Source organism: Harmonia axyridis, chromosome X, assembly GCF_914767665.1.
Source record: "Harmonia axyridis chromosome X, icHarAxyr1.1, whole genome shotgun sequence".
Lineage (NCBI taxonomy): Eukaryota > Metazoa > Arthropoda > Insecta > Coleoptera > Coccinellidae > Harmonia > Harmonia axyridis.
The window spans coordinates 30,982,234-30,987,233 of NC_059508.1; the positions used below are offsets into that span (position 1 = coordinate 30,982,234).

General features: G+C 42.8%; 1 non-coding gene across 1 annotated transcript; it reads left to right on the plus strand.

Annotated features, from left to right (window-relative positions):
- The first annotated feature begins 3,545 nt into the window (after positions 1-3,545).
- On the plus strand, positions 3,546-3,664 carry LOC123686780. Its single transcript, XR_006748540.1, has one exon. It is a non-coding gene; the product is annotated as a 5S ribosomal RNA (ribosomal RNA).
- The last annotated feature ends 1,336 nt before the right edge of the window (positions 3,665-5,000 follow it).

Genomic DNA, 5,000 nt, shown 5'->3' on the forward strand with positions numbered 1-5,000 from the left:
CGACTAGCGCCGCACATCAGTAAGTGCAAGTCCTCGACGAAACGACGTAACAGCCCCCAGTCAGCATGAGACTCAAGCTATATATACATCATCATCATCTCGGACAAAACACCGATCAAAAATGAGAAAGTTTCTAGAAACAATCCCTCGCCAAGGCGTCCATATATAATACGAACCCCCGGCTATCAACTAATTTCTTATACACATTCCATCTCGACCCTTCGCTATACATGTGAATATAACGACACGGTGATTCGAGATTCAACAATATTTGTCGCTCGGAACGAATTGAGTGGTTGCAAATTTTTTGTGAACATAACCCGCAACGGGCAGAGGATCACGATTTTAAGGTTGGTCGCTTAAAGGCCATTCGACTACAAAGAGACGAAGCGGACCGCGACCTCGCTGCATGAGGTTGACGAAAGCGACCCAAGATGCGAAAGCCGAAACCAACACACCTTGCCAGTACCCAAACGCCGAGGTCGGATTCGGGTCTACCACTTACCAACTGAATATCATCCTAAAAAGAACTCCAAACAGTCTAGGACAGGACCCATTCTCCACCCCTTCTATATATGTCAGGAGAACCCCGGATTCCCCTCCAGACACGATTTAGCAAACTTTTCCCGATCGATCCGACCCACCGAGGCCGTTTCGACCGTTCGCCGCGCCTACTAGAGCTGATTTCTTCGGACTCCGATCAGAAAATCCGCCGATGCATGTCGTTAACACCTAGTCCGCCTCGTCCGATCGATCGAGGCCGTTTCGACCGTTCGCACGCGCCTACTAGAGCTGATTTCTTCGGACTCCGATCAGAAAATCCGCCGATGCATGTCGTTAACACCTAGTCCGCCTCGTCCGATCGATCTAGGCCGTCTCGAACCACCCATCGCGCATCGAAAGTCGCATCTCTCGAACTCCGATCCGGAAATCGGCCGATGCATCACGTTAACTATTTCTTATATATCTAATATAATATACATGGAGACGGTAAGAATTCTTTTAATCGAAGATATACATATACTTCTCATCAATATCCAAAAGCTTATCGAAAAATAAATTACTCAACTTTTACGTGAAGAATCGTTCACCCAAACCTTATCCCCTATATATGTCAGGAGAACCCAAGGTTCCCCTCCAGACACGATTTAGCAAACTTTTCCCGATCGATCCGACCCACCGAGGCCGTCTCGACCGTCCGCTGCGCCTACTAGGGCCGATTTCTTCGGACTCCGATCAGAAAATATACCGATGCATGTCGTTAACACCTAGTCCGCCTCGTCCGATCTATCTAAACAGTCTCGACGCACCCAACACTCTTTCAAAGTCGGATTACTCGGACTCAATCTGAAAATGGACCGATGCATGACGTCAACACTTAGCCCGCCTCGTCTGATCGATCTAAGCCATCTCGACCCACCCAACACGCCTTCCAAGTCGGATCACTCGGACTTCGATCTGAAAATCTCCGGACTCATTTTTATGAATATCCCCAGTCAGTAAGAACGTTATTTCGCCAATATATACCAACAATAAACCATATTCCAATAGCTGAACCAAAAATATAATTCCCGATCCAAACGTTCTGCATCGCCCAACGCGACCACCTTCCCTATATATGTCAGGAGAGCACAGGGTTCCCCTCCAGACAACACTTACGCTCTATCCCCGACTCTCGGTCGATCGATAGGCCAGGTCAGCGGTGTCTGTTTCGGCCGAAGCTCGGACTTTGGTCAAAATGTTCCGATACAAAATTTGAACCAAGATAGATACAGATATGATTCCTTCTTAAATATACGTTGATTATCGAACAGAATATGGTAAATATTTTGCGATGACCGAGGATTTCATGAATTTTTTTTTTTTTTCGAAAAAATTTTCTATTATCGGAATTTCCTCAAATTTCATTTGGTTGCCTCCTAATGCTTATTAAAAATGATAACCAACAATCAGAATCATTATTTATCATTTATTTCAATTTTTATAATGAAAAACGTTCACGTCCTTTCGCGCCTCTCGATCGTCGTTTACGTGATGCATCGGTCAGCCCTAGTTTACGTGGTGCATCGGTAAGATCGAGTTCACGTTCTGCATCGGTCTGCCCGAGTTTACGTGGTGCATCGGTAAGATCGAGATTACGTGGTGCATCGGTAAGATCGAGTTCACGTTCTGCATCGGTCTGCCTGAGTTTACGTGGTGCATCGGTATGATCGAGTTTACGTTCTGCATCGGTGTGATCTAGTTTACGTTGTGCATCGGTAAGATCGAGATTACGTGAAGCATCGGTATGATCGAGTTTACGTTCTGCATCGGTCTGGACTCTGAGATATATTTTCGACGTGAAAATGTTCCGATACAACTTTTGAACCAGGATAGTTAGAGAGATGATTTTTTCTGGGATGTACGTTGATTGGGGAATGGATTGTGGAAAATAACTTGCCATGACCGAGGTGTTCTCGAATTTTTTTTTTTTTTCGAAAAATATTTTCTGATTTTGGATTTCACTCAAATTTGATTTCGTTGCCTTCTAATGTGTTCTAAAAGAGTAAATCAGTAATCAGAATCGAAAAATATTTTTCGGATTTTTTTTTTTTTGAAAAAAAATTTTCTGATTTTGGAATTTCCTCAAATTTGATTTGGTTGCCTTCTAATGTGTTTTTAAAGCGTAAATCAGTAATCAGAATCAATATTCATTGTCGACTTTAATTTTTATAAGGAAAAATGTTCACGTCCTTAAACGCCTCCCCATCATTAGCCCGAGTCCAAGTCGATGTCAGTCCCGAGCGGACGGTGTCAGATACTACCTATCGCCCCGGTCTGGACTTGGCGAGGTATTTCGACGTGAAATGTTCCGATACAACTTTTGAACCAGGATAGTTAGAGAGATGATTTCTTCTATGTTGTACGTTGATTGTGGAATGGATTGTGGGAAATAACTTGCCATGACCCAGGTGTTCTTGAATTTTTTTTTTTTTCGAAAAAAATTTTCTGATCTTGAAATTTCCTCAAATCTGATTGCGTTGCCTTCTAATGTGTACTAAAAGAGTAAATCAGTAATCAGAATCAATATTCATTGTCGACTTTAATTTTTATAAGGAAAAATGTTCACGTCCTTAAACGCCTCTCCATCGTTACCCCCGACTCCAAGACGATGTTAGACCGGAGCGGACGGTGTCAAATGCGACCGATCTCCCCGGTCTGGACTTAGCGAGATATTCCGACGTGAAATGTTCCGATACAAAAATTTAACTGTGATAGTTAGAGAGATGGTTCCTTTTGTGATGTACGTTGATTGTGTAATAGAATATGGAAATAAACTTGAGATGACCGAGGTCTTCTGGGATTTTTTTTTTTTTTCGAAAAATATTTTTCGATTTCGGAAATCCCTCAAATTTCATTGAGATATGTCCTAATGTGTTCTTAAAACTTAAATCAACAATCAGAATTAATATCCAAAAGTTATTTCATTTTTTATAAGGAAAAACGTTCACGTCCTTTCCGCTCCCAAAAAGTGAGATATCATAGAAAATATCGCTATATTTGTTGTTTACGGCCATACCACGCTGAAATTGCCAGTTCTCGTCAGAACACTGAAGCCAAGCAGCGTCGGGCGCGGTTAGTACTTGGATGGGTGACCGCTTGGGAACACCGCGTGCTGTAAGCTTTTTTTTTACGTTCTGCATCGGTCTGCCGAGATAACGTGGTGCATCGGTATGATCGAGTTTACGTTCTGCATCGGTAAGATCGAGATTACGTGATGCATCGGTAAGATTGAGATTACGTGGTGCATCGGTAAGATCGAGTTTACGTGGTGCATCGGTAAGATCCAATTCACGTTCTGCATCGGTAAGATCCAGTTCACGTGGTGCATCGGTAAGATCGAGATTACGTGGTGCATCGGTAAGATCGAGTTTACGTGGTGCATCGGTAAGATCCAATTCACGTTCTGCATCGGTAAGATCCAGTTCACGTGGTGCATCGGTAAGATCGAGATTACGTGGTGCATCGGTAAGATCGAGTTTACGTGGTGCATCGGTAAGATCCAATTCACGTTCTGCATCGGTAAGATCCAGTTCACGTGGTGCATCGGTAAGATTGAGATTACGTGGTGCATCGGTAAGATCGAGTTTACGTGGTGCATCGGTAAGATCCAATTCACGTTCTGCATCGGTAAGATCCAGTTCACGTGGTGCATCGGTAAGATCGAGATTACGTGGTGCATCGGTAAGATCGAGTTTACGTGGTGCATCGGTAAGATCCAATTCACGTTCTGCATCGGTAAGATCCAGTTCACGTGGTGCATCGGTAAGATTGAGATTACGTGGTGCATCGGTAAGATCCAGTTCACGTGGTGCATCGGTAAGATGGAGATTACGTGGTGCATCGGTAAGATCGAGATTACGTGGTGCATCGGTAAGATCTACTTTACGTTCTGCATCGGTCTGCCCTTGTTTACGTGGTGCATCGGTAAGATCGAGATTACGTGAAGCATCGGTATGATCGAGTTTACGTTCTGCATCGGTCTGCCCGATATTACGTGGTGCATCGGTCTGCCCTAGTTTACGTGGTGCATCGGTTTGGACTTAGAGATATATTTTCGACGTGAAAATGTTCCGATACAACTTTTGAACCAGGATAGTTAGAGAGATGATTTTTTCTGGGATGTACGTGGATCGGGGAATGGATTGTGGGAAATAACTTGCCATGACCGAGGTGTCCTCGAATTTTTTTTTTTTTCGAAAAAAATTTTCTGATTGTGGAATTTTCTCAAATTTGATTTGGTTGCCTCCTAATGTGTTCTAAAAGAGTAAATCAGTAATCGGAATCGAAAAATATTTTTCGGATTTTTTTTTTTTTCGAAAAAAATTTTCTGATCGTGGAATTTCCTCAAATTCGATTTGGTTGCCTTCTAATGTGTTTTTAAAGCGTAAATCAGTAATCAGAATCAATATTCATTGTCGACTTTAATTTTTATAAGGAAAAATGTTCACGTCCTTAAA